We start from the raw sequence: 19,911 nt of genomic DNA, 5'->3' as shown, positions 1-19,911 counted from the left end.
GACTCCGACGATGCCCTCATACCTTCCCGTCGCTCACAAAAGATTAGTGAATGCCTCAGCATAAAGCTCAGGACGCACTATCTAATCGTACGATCAGATCGGCGCAGGCGCATATCGACACACACCGACAGACCACATCTCTTTATCTTTAATCTCCATCCACTGATAACGCATCTCGGCCCACGTAAGTAGCCACATCTGCCCTAAGATGCGAGCTCCTTTGCCCACTTGTCTTTACTAACCACCGTCGTCTTGAAAGGTCCTCCTACTTGTGGTTTTAGTACTCGAGTTACAGTAAACACCGTAAATGACCGGGTTTTTATTTTTCTTTTCTTTGTGTTTGGACTTTACTATAATAGAGGTACGCTATTAATAACGTTCATAAACATTTAAATATATGCTTCATTTGTAATAACGACTCCATTAGGTTGCTCCCGGCCAACCTCTAAAATGGACGAGTTTGCCTTTATTGTTTTCTAAATAAAAAGTTTCTCTGTAACGTAGAAAGAAGATTTTACATTTTTAACTGTTCAAATTGTCATTGATTCATTGTTATGTTAGAATATTACGCTTTATGTTATAAACTATCGACATTTACAATCAATTTCCTAATTTTGTGGTCATATTGAATTAGTAATCAACTAAAAAAATTTCAGCAATCATCTAATACACATTAAGCAATAATATATGAAATACCAGAAATAAAAAACTGCTCGATTTCCAACAATACGTGTGACATTTAACCAAATACTCACGAAATACAAATAAAAATCACCAAAATAAAACGAATTTGAAATCACGATTTGTAATACTTGCCGTGAACATTTTCCAGGAAATATTAATTTTTAAAATTTACATTTCCTCTCTATTTTATAATCTGTAACTTGATTTAAAGTAAATTCAATGTAGTTCAATATTTTTCAGTTTTTCACTAACGTAAAGCAAAACGTACACACAAACAAATTTTTTATTTGGTTATTTAATATGGTAAACTTTTGAAATTTAAGTAACAAATTGCAACCTTTTAACATCAAATATGCTTTTACTGATGGATAAAAACAGCATGTTCAATTAACTTATTAATGAACGCATGTAAATAATAGAAATTATTCAGTTAGCATTTAATTCAAAATAAATATATTCGTATTCAATAATATAAAAATAGATTAATTAATTAATTTTAATTATGTACAAAAACAGTTCGTTCAATTAACTTATTAATGAACGAATATGATTAACGGGGTCAATTATCCTTTTGACCCATGAAGAATTTTTATTACTCAACGCAAATCGATGAAAAATGTCACTAGGACATTAACGCGTATTTCTTTATTACATTAGTTATATTTTTTCTGAACACAGGTAGCATTATTGCACGAACACCGCCTTTTTTATTTAACACTAGACACGATATTAATTTCGTTGAAAGCTGAATATAATATAAAGCGTGACGACATAGATATGTGCCATGATACGTTATATAAAACTCGAAATACAAACAAACGCTTAAATTTATATTGTTTTGTTTAAGCGATAAAAATCTTGTGCCAATATACGACAGACATGCCGGTTAGGGTTAATTTACGTTAATAATATGCAACACTGAAAATCCTGGACTTTTAATGTCAACCTACAATGCAACTCCATGAACACATAATTGTTTCCATCACAAAATGTTTTTAAATATTCTTTTACATGAATTGTTTTTCAAATTGTATTGTTTCTCTATTTACCCATTAAAGGGTATGCCTTTTTAGCATTTTTTTTTATTACTATATTCCATTTTAACTCAACATTATACAATTTGTCAAATGTTAAGACTTCAGTAAAATCGATGTTCATCCACATCCTCTTAAACTCCAGCCACATTTTGAACAAATGGAACGGAATGAGTATTTTTGTGTCTCTAACTGAAATTCGATCAAATGTCACTATCCATTAAATTTTATTTCGTCACAACCCCCCAAGCGATTAAATTTAATAATCCCACCATCCGCTATTGCAAAGATGAAATTTTTTATCGAACGATTTCCATAACATCGATTCTGGATTAGCTCGGTCATAACCTCGTGTCCAACGAGTCCTGTATGTTAAGACGGCGTGACTTCCGTCCCGACGTCGGATATTCTAGCCTCCCGGGGGTGGTGGCCGGAACTCGTCACGGCTGCCGGTAATTGAGCCGAATGCCATTGATTTCGAGACAGTCTTCCGCGTTTACGGCCTAGCTACGGGTCTGTTGTCACCAGATACGACCCTCTGGACCAACTATCTCTTGCATCGGGAGATCGAGTGTGGTTTTATGGCGGGCAGTTTTCTATTGTTTTTAGTATATGGGGTGACGTCGATTGCCGGAAGGTGCATGTTATTGTTTTGGATGATATATCAAGTTTATACGATGGAGTATGGACCAATATTAGAGGAATTTTACAGAAATCATCAGAAAACGCTTTAGAAGGCAGAAATAATATATTTTTTTATTTTACTACTTAAAGTGACATTGCGGTGACCATTATGTATGGGAAATAATAATAGGTATATTGACGTTATGATAAATACAACAATTCTACAAAATCTTTTTAAGATGCAAATTACACTTACGTATGAATTCGAGAAATTCTAAAAAATATATAATTGCTTTTTAGAGTACTGCTGTGCAATAAATTTGCGATGATTTGTTAGGTGGCATGTGCAAAACTCCAGGAATCCAGTGGGTGCAGTTTCTCCACTTAGAGTACTTAATTTACCTCGACTATATTATTGTGTTGTGTTGTGAAAATCATATGATTTTTAATTGGCTGATCATTTTTAATAAATATTAAATTTAGAATTTCCCTAAAATATCCTACCATTAAATTTAATAAAATCAAATTAAATTATCTCTTTCTAAACAATCCTAATTTAATTTTACAGTAGTCACACAAAAACATTTGAGTATTCCAAGTTGAATTGTTTATTATTATTAACTTATTAACATCTATGAATATTAACTAAATATGCACCGATGTGAGAGTTGTACAGACTCCCGCCAGTAAGTAATAGGTTGCTACAGGGTCACATGAGTGAACCGTGTCCCAAATAAATCAAGACGCAACACCCTGTGTATGCGTATATATTACTAGAGTAAATTAACTTGTCAAGGGATGGCATGTGTGAAATCAACAAGCCCTGTACAATGGTCCAACCATGAGTTATGGCTAACTGTAATATATACACACTTAATTAATGAGAAAATAAACGACGTGTTTAATGTCAAAATTTTGAATAATTCCTTATTAATTCTGAATAATTACCAGAACCGAACAGTGTTCAATACATGAACCGTGCTGAAGAAACGGCGAAACCAATGTGAGAAACTGCAGGGGTATAATACTAAAAATACTAAGAACTTTAATAACATGCAAGTAGTTTTTGTTTATTATCTCACTAGTCATTTTCATAATTTTATAATAATACCTTCCAGACGAAATATATTAAGTTAAATTACCATACAAATGTCGGTATCATAGGCTGCAACTGATGAGGATGTTATATACCGGAAAGAGTCCGTGTATTTGCATACTGTAATACTATTAATAAACCTGTGTGAGTGTTTATCATCTACATATTTATAATTATCATAAATGGACGGTTTTTGCATTACACGAAGGAAGGAAGACGCTTGTTTACAAAATATGGTCGTGTATACCATAGATGGGTATTCGGGAAAACGTGTAATTATAGAGATTTTACGTGGCGAAAGAAACAGGTGGACAAATTCAATTTAAATGATTAATTAAAAATTTATTATACTTCTATATTGGTTTTCACTATTTAAACTAACTCACAAAATAGTCGTTAATAATAATTGAAATATAAATGTTTAGTGTGTATTTAATGGCTCATTAAACACAGGACTTAAATTTCTTATATTTTTATTGTATTTAACAATTGTCTTACTTTAGACATTTCCCTATATATGTCTGTTCAAGAGAAATTTTTCTTCTATTTTAGTACAGATACAAGAAACAATTTTCTATTTTATAAGAAAACAGTTCCGCAAACCCCATTTACCAATGGCCCCAAGCGTAAATTGAAATATCAGTTAATAATATATAAAAATACATACTTATATATATTAAATTAGGTATAAAGACTCTATAAATAAAAAGTTAATTATGACCCTTGTTAGACAAACTTTGGTTATTATTATTATATTGCCACAACCAAGTTGAACATACAACGAAAGGCATATATGGGCTAATGCGAACTCAGAAGACAAAAGAATTCGAAGGAATAAAACCAATCAGGAAATATAGAATTCATTAGTTGGCATCGACAGCTTACCAACGTTACTAGCTGGTGGCGGGATTTTGAGCTCCAAAACCATGGTAAGATGGATCATCCATCCTGGAGGACAAGCTTTGATTATAATACGATACGTATAAAATATATTTAGATCTCAAAAAGGAAATACAAATTTGTTTCTGGAAAATTGCCATTTTATTAATTTGTTCCAATTAAACGAACATTTAAATTAGTCTGTATTCAAATATTTTTATGTTCCAATCTAATACGTACTCGTAAATACAAATTCTACTGGATTAGGTAACTGTTAAGAGCCATAAATCTCAATTTTAATTTGTTTTTACGATTAAAACAAAAAAAATACAAATTAGTGATACGCTTTTAATTAAACCAAATTTATGGTTTTCTTTTTTTATTTTTAATTTACATAAAACATCACCCTATTATTTACTAACAGTATTAGTCATTTGTGTGAACATAATTTACAACCTATCCAAAAAAAAATTTATTGTTTGATACTAACAAAACGGCGCGCCGATGTAAATGTTTGAAAAATAAATTAAAGCACTTACAAACTTACTCGCCGGGCTTTATGAAAGTCATTCCATGTCAAATGACTGTCAATAATTAATCATTAGGTTGGAACTTGTTATTTTGATATCACGATTTTATTATGATGACTAGTGGTTTTCTTTTGAAAATGATTATTAAAAGCTCTTAATTAATACAAATTATTTGTTAAGAGGAATGTAAATGATCAGTTGAGTGTAAGGTAATTGATTATGGGATTATATGCGTAAATCAAAAATAGCCATATCGTTTTATTGATAAGTGAAGAACATCCATTAAACAAACATTTATAAAATTATTTACTCCTTCATATTTATTTATTATACATGTCAATCTTATATGTAGATCTTATTATTAGTTTCAATACGAGCAAAAAATTAAAGGCAGGAGCACATAATTCAGATAACAAGTTAAAAACAGTTCATCATTTATCCGAACAAATCTGTTTATACAATTTCTTAATGTAAACTCATTACTTTATCGGATTATTTTCCCCGTTTTTTTAACATCAACTAATCGGTTTAGTATGGTGACTTGCCACGTAAATTTCATACGACAAATATTGTCAATCCGTATTTAAATCGCCAAGGAGTGGCCGGTATCATCTTTTTATCATCGAATCGTTTCCAATATGGAACCCGTATAAATCGGGATTAAATCGGGTTTTATTTTTAGAGTGTATAAATTAATTCTCGAAATATGGACCTGTCGGATACATAACGAGATTAAATAAGAGGTATTAACCATTTAATGCATGCAAACGAGCGGGGGTGGCTGAGTATCAGTCAATAACGCCTTTTTTAAAAAACGCCAATGGTTTGCGAATAACTTGTGGGAATTAGAAATACAATATTCTAAACTCTGTTTTTGAAACAGCTTGATATACCTTCATCTGAATATGACATGCGATGTTTACCCTTGTTTCTTGGCTGAGAGTATATTTTAAGAGAAATCTTTTTTGGTTGAAAATTATTTCCAAAGCATAGGTTAGTCTACAATTTTAAGACCCTTTTTGCAAATATAATCAACTGTAATATGTAAAAAAGTCCAAATAATATTTACTACCAGTATTGACGAAAAACAATTTAACAAAAAATATATTATTTAAACTTTCGTTTCCATTTAGTATTAAAAAAGGGTAGATTCATTTATATTTTAACATTTCATATTGGAAAATATGGAAATATGTTTATGTAGTTGACTATCCTACATAAAACGATATTTTAACTCGATGTGTAAAAATAACAATTGACTTTCGATTATTTTTAAAAAAAGTTTGACCATCATGAACTTAAAGTAGTACCGTAGCATTAATCTTAGTAAGTTTGCAAAACAGTTAAAACATGTTCATAAATCGACATTTATTATGAATACAAATCTTGATAAAAACCAAATTCTTGGCCTTGAAACCAGATTACCTTAATCTCCCTTGTCAGCTGGAAAAAATGAAGAGAGAATTTACAATATAAATAATAACGTATGCTGCGTACGTCCCTGGTCATAAATTTAGATTTGCCTCTCATAATCCTCCGTTAATAAGACGGTTCGGAATATTTTGCAATCAAACCGATTAAATAAACTTTATGATTTAAGGTAGCCGGGACAACACCATTTTTATTTAAGCAATATAAATTTCTTGGTATGAGACACACTGTTTTTGTTATTATGCTAATGCAGAGGATGCATTTGCCTGATCTACAGTTCGATGTGAAATACTTACAATTAGGAGAAGTGGAACTTTTTATATTTTATGAAGTTCGGCGACGCACAAGCTTTGGTTTCCTGACATTTAGAAAGCATGTCATCCAACAATAAAACAGAGAGAAAACTGGCAGTGACGGAATAGACTGCAGTCACCGGCGTATTCCTACGTCTGTCATACATAGAAATCCAGGAAATTCCGAGAAATATAAAAGCATTTTATTTACAAGTAAAAATATGAACTTATAATGAATATGTGTTTCCACTATCAGAACACAAGCTTGTTGGATATATTAATTGTATAGTAACCAAAGAAACCAAATTCCAGACCACCTGGTCAACTCTCATACTTTATTTATCAGCTTAAAATCATATGACAATAGAGTGGATCTGTACGTAGTTAATTCTTCGGTGTATGCTTATGCTGAAGAGGCAAAGTTCGCAGTCGAATTCTCAACGCACTGTGGGATGAAATGAAGAAGAAAGAGAATCGAAAAAAAATTATTGGGTTAAATTTAATTACATCTTTTTTAAATGGTTAGCTCTATTTTATACCAGTGGCTACAATATTATTTGAATTGTATTGATATTTATTTTACACTTGAATACTACTAATTATTAATTAATATTATTAGAAAGAATTATTATTTACGAATAACGATTATTTATTATTAAAATTACATATAATTTAGTTAGTTCCTAACGTTATCGCCAATTCAAATTTACAATCTCCTCATTGTGCGATGTGGAATCGGAACCCAGCGCACCCATAATCCAAGAGTCCACATCAATCACAACTCACAATGTAGACTTTATTACCAATGACATCTATTATAAATGATGCCCGTGGCATAATCGCGTTTGCCCGCATCTGATTACTACTTTTTTTTAAATTACCAATGATCTTACATTAAGATTGTGGAGGATGCGTGGTGTTTATGCATACTTTTCAAATTAAGTCAATCGAAAAATGTAATCTGGATTTAAAACATTAATTTATTTTAAAAATAATGTCAACTACCAAACATTTTAGATTATATAATCCGATCGATTAATATACAACCTGTTCAACTTTTCATAAATCGGATCACTGTCACTATGATTATTAGCATATTTAAGCATGTGCAACTCTTCATCAATTTAGTTCATCAAATTATATTAATTCAATATGATTAAAAATAGACGGTTTTTAGTATTTAAAGTCGACGTTGTTTGTCCTCATCTAGAAATTCGAGATCCTTAATTCAAAACGTTTGGTCTCGTCCACGGTTGACAAATTATGAAACTGAGTCGTCTGTAATTGGCGTGACATTGCGTTATTAAAATCATAATTTATTTCCAGCAATTTTATTTGAACAAACCAATTTATTCTCTTGTCTGGGCACTACATTAAAGAAGAAATTCGTTTACTTTGAATTAAGTTCACTTTGTACTTCAGGTTACCTTGTTACGATTTACTGTATCGTTAATTAACAAAGGTTAAATTTTTGTATTCTTTATAAAACATATCGTCTTTAAAATGAGATATTTAATGGACGTTTGAACACCTAAATGAAAATTAAATATTAAGTGAAAACTTTATAATTAGAAGTGTTAAAAGTTAATTATAAGTCTATAAATACATTAATAAATTTGATCAATTATTTCTTGATTAAAAGCCTTATAAAATTAATTTGATAATTGTCAAATCCGATGGTTTGTAATGAAATATGACCATTTTGCCGCAACCAGTCAGAGGTCATAAAACTTTGAATAGTTTTCTACACACTAAATTTAGGAGCATCCCGGATTTATCAAAAAAGGCCTGAACACTATAATATAAATCTAGAGATACTTATGTGCATAATATAAATGCTCTATAGCTATCATTATTTTAATGGTTTAAGCAATAAATAACCTCATTCTTAAACAAAAATTTTCATTTCCGACATAACGTTCAATCAATCAATTAAAATTGTCGTATAACGATACTATAAAATCAGAAAATAATTTAACATTGTTGAGCCAAGAACAATGATGTTGTAACAAGCTTTGTTTGATGGACAAAAAATTTACATAAAAACAGTAACTCAGAAATGGCTGCATTAAAAGTACACGTCGTCATTTAATGGTGTTCCTTATTCATAATGGTGCTTAGTTCCTTTAACTGAATTAAATATTACAAACAATCGTTTCATTGGTCGACTTGCCAACAGACCGTTAAATTCCGCCAATGGAAGCTTGCGCGTGGTAATACGGATGTCATTGCTGAAATGGATGTGGGTGTTTAGTTCCGCTTGATGCCCATATTTTCAAACATTTTATTTGCAGCCATAACGCTTTAAGTTCAAATTTTTATTCTTGGGTGTTACTAAAGACGTGATTCGTCTCGTGTCTTTTGTCTAAAGCACGCCTTTAATTACCCCAGTTTGAAGAAATATTAGATGACTTTTTCGTTGTAATGTCGGTATACAAATTAAAAGAATACGGACAAGCCAATGCGCAGACATTAACTCAGAGGTGGTCCAGGTTTAAATCTGTCATGCTGCGTCAACCTTTTGTAACACTTCAACCTTGCACGTGAAATATACTGCGCAATTATTATTTTCCAAAACATGTCATAAAACCTATTATAGATGTTCTAGGAATAAGTGCGCCTGGGAGTTCTTGCAATTGTGTACCTACTATTTACTCCTCATTTAAGCACATTTTTCAATAATCAGGGTTTTGGTACTTGAGATGAAAAAATATTTAAATCTAGTTGCATGCATGAATATATATTTCGCTATTCCGGATGCGCTATGCAAATATGGTGCAGATGCAAAAATCCTGTAGGCAGTAAAGGATAATAATTATATAATCGAATGCGCGGTGGCGCAACACAAATAATACTCTTTATACCTTAATACTGGGACTGAAGGGCTCGTTTAAATACGCATATTTGTGATCCCATAATCCGACATTTATATGTATGTTTGTAAACTAATTCATGAGAAAACGACAGATGAAAAATATTCAGCAAAATCGAATATAATTTCCCTAAACGATATATGTGTAACATGGAAAGCAAATTTAGTTCCGTTAGAAGTTGGGGAACCCTATTAATATAACAATTCAGAATCCTCGAGTTTAGTGGAGAATAATCAACAGAAATAAACCGACACGTTGCAAACTAAATTTTCCGGGTGTAAACTTTAAGATTTCATTTTGTTGGCAACAGGTCTTCATGCGTTTTAATACGATACAACACATAAAATACTCAGGAGTGAAGATTCCTCTAATGCTTCGCCATGTTATAAACTGTAAGCTGTTCCTTACATGTTTTTTTTTTAAATAAAAATTTATTATGTACGTTAAATTTTGTAGATCAATACAAAATTTCTCGGAACAACTCAATATGAAACTAAATGCCTCCAATGGTAACGAATGAATGGATAATCTGTAAATCCCAAACTACATATGTAGATCCCAATCGCAAATAAATTAAGAAGATTTATGGGATCTACTCGTCAAAACATAAAGTTAGAAAAATTTCACGCATTTTCAAATCCCTTTGTCAACCATCCCTTAAATTTAAGTACTCAAGAAACATAGTCATTGTACCTCACAGGGGGCAGCTGAGAGGCAAGGTCGACTATGATACAAAGCATGTAACTCTCGAGTGATCTTTTTTCTGTGACTGGCGATCTTATGTAATCAATGGCCGGCTGTTCGACAGCAAAGCAAATATCCGATCGAAAAATCGCCCAGTGGAATGTTTCAAACCACACAAGCACTCTAACCGAATTACAATAAGTTGACGGACAATAAACGATCACGATGGAAAAGCAAAGAACGTAAAGTGCCTACCACAAATCAAATAGGTCTGCTAACAATGATATAACGTTCGCAATTTCCATTTGGATAAGTCGGGAAAAAGTGTTACGATTATTCTCAGAAATTTTATGAGCGTGGCTGGAATATTGGAACTGACGATTATTGTTATGGCGGGAGAGCCGTGTTTGGTCAACGAATTTCAAACCTAACCTATTCAAATTCACAAATTCGAATAACAAACATGAAATTTTTTATTAAAGAAAATTGTTACGTGGACAAATGACTTAATCCATCCATTATGAAAACAACGAACCGAAAATGATTTGTATTCAAGTGCGACTTTCGCAATACACGTTACAACAAAACCCAACGCCGGAAATAATTTGTAAATCAAACAGTGCCTGTAAATAATAAATTTTAAAGTTATTTTCACAACTACTTAACGAAGTCGACCTTTTGTCTTCGATATTTACCTGTGTATAGAAGCACGCGCGTTTCAAAACAAACGCCGTGTTCCGAATGTGTACTCTTCTTAAATGAGTTCCTGTCCATTGAATCCTTTTATTTGTTCGACAAACAGCTATTATACGTTTTACTTCGGTTTTTATCAATGCGACCGTTGGGACATAATCGGCATCTTCTATAGGTAAATCTCTATTTGGTGTAATCGCGATTAACATCAGCAGGATGCGGTATATTAAACCTTTAAAAGAATCAACCTTGAATGTCTTATCTTGATCCCATGTATTGGTGTGGTTTGTTTTGGTACCTTGGAATAATGATCGTTAAAAATTAATCGTTATTAAATACAATGATTCACTTTTTTTATAATGACGATCAAGTTCAGGAAATGTGAATGACAAATTCATGTGACAATCACACCTCGTCTACACTATTTTTCATTATCGTACAATATTATTTATTGTTCATTCTGAATTAATTGTAAAAACATATATTCTATTTTTATATTTAATGAACCCTAATTATGTTTTAATAAAATAATAAATTGAAAATTAATAACAATACAGTTTTAGGGGCAACTTTTTAAATCTAAAAATAAATTGTTTGCGTGTATATAAATCTTTTATATTATTTATATGTAATACAATAATAATTACATTAATATACAGCCATAATATAAAAATTTTCATTAACACATTTTAAGGATACTTTCAGATGTGTTAAACATGAAAATCATATTTCTTTTTGTTTTTATTTGGGACATTCACTTTGATAAAGGCAAATTTATGTTATCCAGTTTATCACTTTACTTAATCCGGTGTCGATAAAAAAATGACTAGCTTGATCGAAATAAATAATAATCTCGTTATGAAGATAAATTACAATATTAAAAGTAATAATTTAATGAAATTTTAAACGATTCACTATTTTAGTAATTTCTTTCAACAAAAATAATTTCAATATCTCAATTTTTATATTCTAAGTCCTGGGAGACCAAAAGTGACAGTTTATTCCACAGACTACTTAATTTTAAAAAAATAAATCCATAAGAATATGATTTTTAATTTCTCCACATAATTATGAATGTCCTTAATTTTTTATGAAATTTAGTATATACCCATATCAAGATATGCTTAATTCAGTGGTGTAGTTAGATTTGCTATAAAAAAATGATTAGTACGATATATTCAATTTTCATGACTAAAAATTACCCAGCAGATTTTGTTTATGTGCTAAAAAACGTAAAATTTTGTCTATAAGTGTATATTTTCATGCTTTGCAATTGAAAAAAGTTTGTTAAAATCAGATAAAAAATACACACTTTATTTGAAATTTGTAAATCAGTATTAGTTCTATCTAGTAGATGGCGCATCATCACCTATTTTGGGGTGATATGTGGAAGTCTGATTCATATTAGAATACTCTTTAAAATCCCTCATCTATGACTTCTAGATCAGTTTATTAATTAATTTAAAAATTAAAATAAAAGCTTTAAATAAAATGTAAATTTTATTTAAAACATGAATCTAAAAATAAACAATATTGATGTTGTGGTGGTATGAACAGCAAGAAATAGAATGCGCGTATGAATGGATTTAATTAAAAGTTATTGAAATGGCTTTTAATAAATCCAACGATTATCTAGATGTAAATATTCTAAAAATAAAATACAATTTTTTATCACAAGAATTTTGTTACATTTGAGAATAAATCGTTTATACTTCAACGAAAGAATTAATAACCTCGCGTGCGATGTAATTTTAAATTCTTGCGTATATTATAATACAATCCCGTTTCCATAAAATATAATGAAGATAGGATCAGTAAACAATAAATATACCCACAATGTGTGATATGCCTATATTATATTTATTTTCTCTTGCTTGTTAAGTATACCTAGTTTGTTTAACAAATTGAAATATTTTTTTCTAAAATTCCTTATAAGTTTTTTTATAAAATTTATTAAATTGACATGACAACTTTTTAAATTATACCTATCTTCTATAATATTGGAATATAAAATTATAGTTTTCATTGAGGAATCAGCAATAAGGTTTGGAAATACTTGTAATAACTAAAAACAAACAAATTGGGACACCCTGAACTTTAATTCATTATAGTTAAATAACCCTTTGTATTTCTACGGTGGTCAATTTATTGTTCACCGTGATAAACAAAATGGTCTTTAAAATTTATTGAATCCTTTGTTGGTTTCTAAAATTTCCCACCCCGCGTGCAGCTTGACATCTTACAAATTCATTTTTTATCGTGATCTACAGCCCAATATTTCTACAAGTATCAGATCGGCATTTTCACACATATTTGTGTATCGCCGCATACAGCTGATTGTTTTCGTTCGCATACTGAACGCATTGTATAGTTTACTTTAACAATGGGCCATTGTACGTGTCCTTATCTAATTTAAAAATCATCTCCAAAAACCGATCATTAATACACAGGTAGCCTTTAGGCATAATGCGGTTCAATATCGGTTAACCAAATAACATATATCCCGAGTATTTCCAAACATTGCCATTCTCTCAAATATAATAAATGTCGTCGTAGGACCATTCTCCGGGACGATAAATTCAGACTTTTGCAATGAATAGTCGACAATGAGTTCTAAAGAAAGAACGGACAAAAAAAAGAATAGAAACTAAAGTGGGCGTTAACGGATATGGGAGGCACGCAATGATCCGAAACGTCTAGAATGGGTCCTAGTTTATGCACATTTGAGATTTTTCTATGCCCCCAAGGAACATAAAAAGTGCCCACCTATGACATATTTACCGGGAGCATCTTTCTAAAGCGCACATAGTTTATTTCATTTCAAAGACGTGAATATGCCACGCGTTTGAAAAATTTACTGGATGTTGGCGGATTTCAATGGGACGAGTGGAGCGATATCTGTTCGAATTTGCATATAAAAAGGGAAGATGCTCGTATGTTTAATTTTCAATATGTCGAATATTCACATGGACGTGATCTTTTCAGTTTTTTTCACTACATTCAAATGTTCTCGCATGTTGTATGATAGAAAACTGAAAGTACTTACAAGCACTTTCAATATTATTATTATTTGGTAAATTGCTACTGTACTGTAATTTTCTGTGATGCTATCGAACTAACGCTATAAAATATAATAAATGACTGGATAGATACGTATTAACTGAAAATAAAAGAATATAATAGGTTACAGTTAGTTCTCTTTTATATTAATTCCTTTTTATTAAATTTAATTTAATCCGAGTATAAAATATATATATATATTTATATTTTATGATAATTTTAATATTAAAATTCATAAAACCTTTACTATATAGTTATTATTCAGCTATTAGAATAAACTAAGGGTGAGTACGCGAATCATTAGTTTCCATTTATTGCCAAAATAAATTTACAAATTTTTATCACTTTGAAATATCACACCTAAAGGTTTGTTTGAAAATTGGGGTTTTCGTTATAAAGGATTTGTGGAATGTATACATGTTCATTTGATAATATTTACAAACAACTATTTACGTTGCTTAGATTTTAGTTTGCTTAGGACTGAGAAGTACAAACTGCGTCACCTTTGCTTAGAAAATCACTATTTTAATAGGAATATCTAGAAGTTGTAAAATTTTGTTGCTTACATACGAAGAATTTTATATGACACTATTTTTAGTTATTTGAGTTGAACAAATGATATTTATATATTTAGCATATCTATCAAATAAACAATGGACATTTATGTAAGTAAATAAACCTGTAGATAAAAAATGAAAGAATAAAACGAAAATAAAATAGAATCAAACTGTCACATTATTCTCGGACAAGTTAATTTAATAAATGAATCTAAATAATAGGACCACTGGCGTGAAATAATAACTCAAACCAATATGTTATTTTCTTAATATGTCCGTTCCGTGTATCTAGTTTTATTCACTTTACCACCAATGAAGGAATATAATGCACTTCCTAGGGGGTAGAAAGGAATATTATGACATTCGCCAAGGGGGTTTGGGCTTGTACCACAGTCTTATAGCAACAGATGCATTGTCAACTGGTAATATATGGTCAAGGCGTAGCATTTTACCTATTTTACAAAACCGAAAAGGTGATCAAAAATCGCGATAAAAATCGTACTTGTGTGTATTTTACCTAGAATTTGGTAAAGCAGATGCTGAATGTGTTTAATGCTATCTATAAAGTACATCTTGTGGCATGTCTTTCTTTAGAATGTGACGGACCAATATATCATTTGATTGTTCAGCGTTTTGTATTTTGGTCGTACGACTTTTTAAGAACTTATATTATATATTCTTAAACATTAGTATTAGTAGTACAAAAATTCATTTACAATTTCTATAAAATCATTTGTGTAAATTCATTTAAATATAAATTTCAGTGGGTTACATATTAATTAAATGGTAAAATTTACTTAGAATTTTAAACGAGTCTCAGACCAAAAAAGTTCAGTTACATTAAAAAAAAATAAATTAAACCAAGCAAAGATTTTCATTACCATCAAACTATTTGTAATAAAGTTGAATTATTAAAGGCGAAGGAATTCGAAAAATTCGAGCTCAAAGGCGATAAACGAATTAATACATGTTCCCAGTTGCAAGAAACAAAGAACATCATAGTTCCAGCGGATTAAAGAAATTACATACGGGTTCTAAGAAAATTGTAAAAAACGAATATTTGAAATGACACCGACCGTGAAACTTCACGTTCTTAATTACTATCAACATTGTTGCTTCTACCAAACCGAGCTAAAAGATATAAAACCCACATTATTTGCTTCTAAAGGCTACAACTAATTATCGCGACCTGATATAATTGTCTAGTTTTCCCGCCTAATTGAATATTTCCTATCAGCTATTATTCAATTTTGCAGTTCATTAACCGTACCAGTAACAACAAAATTTAATCCTTTTAATTATATGAAAGGTCATGGTTAATGTCTTAATTACTATTTAAAAGTTCTTTTAAAATGTTAATACATCTTTCCTGTGCTCTTTATATTTATATTTAGTCTGAGTTAGTTCCGTTTAGCATCTTACAAGATGGTCTCTTCTAATTATTACTGATAATACCAATCCTGCAATTAGATTGTTATCTAAGCGTTTTAATATCTACTCGTACCGATAGGCGAGTTGTTAAATTCCTATAAGCAATTAAAATCCTTTATATAGTATGGAGTCATGCTGATATCTGTCAACTTTTGAAATTGCTTGTTTATAGTAACTGTTACATAATATCGATTAACAAACATACATAATAACCTTCCAAAACATTTTCTTACGACATTTCAAAGAGATCCTTCGAGATACGGAACCTACAAATATTTTTATTTAATACATGCTGATGTTTCTTTCGGATCTATTGTACAATGAACTCGGGTGTCGTTTTTTACTTGTGCCAACCAATTATATGAGATATTTTTGTTTTTGTCCTGGGGTATTCGACATTGTTCTCGAAAGTGTCTCAATAAAGTTACAGCGTGGAAGCTAACATGTATTGCATAATAAACTAAGACAAATTGATTTGGAGTTTCTATCGTTTCTATTTCGTTTAAACTATGTGATTCGGATAGATAAACTTATATGTAACAAATGGAACGTTCTAAAACGGCAATATTGCAAAAGTTTTATTTCAACTCTTTCGACAAATATAGTAAGAACTGTTCAAATACACTCGCTTTGTTGACTCCGTTATAAATGATATCGTATTTGTATCGCCTTCGGTGTAACATAACAACTAAAGATAAAATTGTTTTCTTAGAAGTTTATGTAACGTTTTAGACAAAATCACACTATTACTTGAGTTTTTTTAATTATATTAAGATTATACACATCGTTTTTTATATTTATTATTAATAAGGTAACTAGAGCTTTTTACAGAACTCCCCGAGCTCAATTTTAAACTGGACTCGTATTATAAAACTTTTTCAAATATTATGATTTACATTCAATATTAAGGATTTTTTCATACGCCGTATAGTGGGCACTTGACTATGGTCTGCTTGAAGCTTAATTAGGAATTTGCTAATGTGAATTCTAGAGTTTTGCGGTAACTTTTATTTAAATTTTTTCAAGGAGTTAAGTTGAGTATTGGCCATTGAAAAGTTGCTTTTAATTGTTTAAGGAAAGTTAGTTAATTAGTTAGAATATTTTGTTACCTGCGATATATTTGTCAATTAATTTCCAAATTGCAACTGAAACAATTTTTCTTTGTACAAATTACTAATACAAAACTCTGACATGTATTTTGGAGAATGTCTGACATTCAATTCAATATCAATTACTGGTACTTTGCCCACCTGCATGACCACGAACATCATAACTCGACGCAGCATAAAAAAATAAGACATGAAAGTATCAAGTATACATTGTTGTATATTTCTGTCTATCAGGGAGGATGATCTCTTGAGTGCAATGTTGTAATAAAATACATTCATTTATCGGTTACGTGTCAAATACCAATCAAATGCACGTGAAAATAAGTCCTGAGATTTTAGATACTATTTAGCATGTTTATAACATTCGTGAGGAAAAATTCAAAAGATTAACATCTCGAGATGTGTGAAGCGCATTAATATTATTATTTCTCGATCACATTTGTTGAATTCTATTTTGTCGAAATAATTTCGACAAACGGTGAAAATTAAGCTGTAATTCTTATCTCAAAAGACCACAATTACGTAATGGGGAATTATGACAGTGGCCAATTGAAAGAATCGCCTCGAAAACCGATGCGGGTAATTTTATCGTGTTTATCTCATGTTGTACAATATAATGAACAATATCCACTTAGGGGATGTTAACCGAAAGTTTCGCGCTGGAGCTATTAATGGCTATAAATACCCTAATGGGACTCAATGGAAGTCAATTTACCAGTGATAAGTAAACACAATCCCCTTTTATATTTTAGTCGTCTTGCTCGAATTAAGTTCACCCTAAGGAAATTTACTGCAAAAAATTGCATTCCCTGATCGATTTTTGATTGGGAAATATGATATGGTTTCTTTAGCGTCACTATAATGTTACGTCGCTCTATGAAGAGCTGCAACACTGATTTTAGACATTGAAACTTCTGCCTGCCTGTATTATCAATCGCTCAAAAGCACAAAAGGATAGAATATGATAGTCAAAGAGTAGACAATACTTTGATATTAATATTTCAGAAAGTATAAATATTCTAATAAAATAATAAATATAATTAAAATATTTAAAGTTGCATAAAGAAAATTATTGTTGCATCCCTATTTGTTTATAAGAAACATTATTGTTATTAGGATATTATTTCTTAAAATATTTATTGACCTTGTTACAGATTCATAGAAACAGAAACAGACAAATATTCAAATAAATATTTTATATTGACAATTAAATACCCGGTTATACCACAATATGAATTACAAGCTGTGGCGTGTTTAGTCTTTTTTAAAAAAAATATGATATTCGATTACTAAAGAAAAATGCTGAACAAAATATCTTCCCGCAATTACATCGAATTAAATATAATTGTAAATAATTTGCATAATAGCATGAGACGAAATTATTTAATGTCCAGAAAATAACGTAATATTTTGTGTCAATTCTGCGAAATCGTTATAAAAATAACACAACTCACTTTTCTCCGGAAGCTCAATTCCATAGTCGATTAATAAAACGAAGCCTAACAATCCACATATTAACTAATTGTTCCTCGTACTTCATTTTGTCCAATCATTCGCTATAAAGCGGACGACATATTCCATTATTGCGTGATTTAATGAAGAGTGAACAAATAAAACTAACGTTCGATTGTTTAAACCGCTGATTAAGTTAATGAAAAGATAACTAACATTGTTTACTTTTAATTAGGGATACAGCGCAGGTTATTTTTAGCATTTCACCCTTTTCATGGATATCCAATTTATTTTTAATAATTGATATATGAATATACATATGTACAATTTTCTATACGTGTACCTGAACATATTCAGGTGAGGGAAGAGGATCGGTTTATCCCCTTTTTCCTGACAAACATGACCCTTTGTACCAGTGTGCATTCATATGAAGTAAAAACATATTTTTGTTTTGGCAATTTTAAAAACTAATCATTTATGAAATACCAATAATTCACTTTTATGGAAACAATTTAAAATGTGGAAATTATGAAAAATATTAGTTTAAAACTCACAATCACAAATTTGAAATAAACTTCTTTTGATTTTTGTTCCACTATTTCTATATTTAATTGTTTCGATTTTAATTTTCAAATCCATGATCCAAGTATACAAAGTATAAATAAAATAGGCATATTTATTTCAATACTTCATAGTTGTTCAATAGTTTTAATTCCGTGTGCTTTATAACTTAAACTTATTATATATTACATGTATAGATTTATGCATAGTGTTAGTTTCGTGTTGGGTGAAAATACTTTTCCAGTGATTGCGAGATTCAATTTTCTGCAATAAATTACAAAGTTCCTTTTGCAAGATATGAGTTTTTTTATGTGTTTATAAATAACGAAAATAAATTACGTGCGTTTCTGAGATACGCCGTGATTAAGATTTATATGACCAAGATGTGAAAGAAATTTCGCCACATAATTTTTATTATATGAAGATTAATATTCAAACAACATATTAAGGGAAGTTTATAAATAATCACAACTTCACAACTTTCATATTTATGTTCATTATTTCGTAATTTACTTGCTGGATAACAATGCGGCGAAGTAAATTTTTAAAGAAAACACCATAGTGACCGCTCATACAAGCGTTTCAGAGTCTATTACAATTTAATCCGCTGTGAAAGCCCAATCATTATATTCCATCTAGCAAGAAATCAGTGGATTAAATGTTACTGTTTAATAATATACGTGATGGAGAGAAGTACACTAGAAAATACAAAAAACTTTCATGAGATGTATCTATGTCTAGACAATTAGTCATTCTCTGGAGCAAAAACATGTGAAATATTAATGATCCAAAATGAGCTGAATCATGATTGAATCCAGGCAGGTTTTTCAACGATGTAACATTTTGCATTTCACTGTCCGTCCCGTTACATAATAATTTCTAAGCAACAGATTAGAATGTGATAAATATCAGTTGAAAAG

This window comes from Aethina tumida, chromosome 3 (genome assembly GCF_024364675.1).
Source record: "Aethina tumida isolate Nest 87 chromosome 3, icAetTumi1.1, whole genome shotgun sequence".
NCBI classification, from domain to species: Eukaryota; Metazoa; Arthropoda; class Insecta; order Coleoptera; family Nitidulidae; genus Aethina; species Aethina tumida.
The sequence above is the reverse complement of the archived record's forward strand: the minus strand, read 5'-3'. Positions refer to the sequence as shown.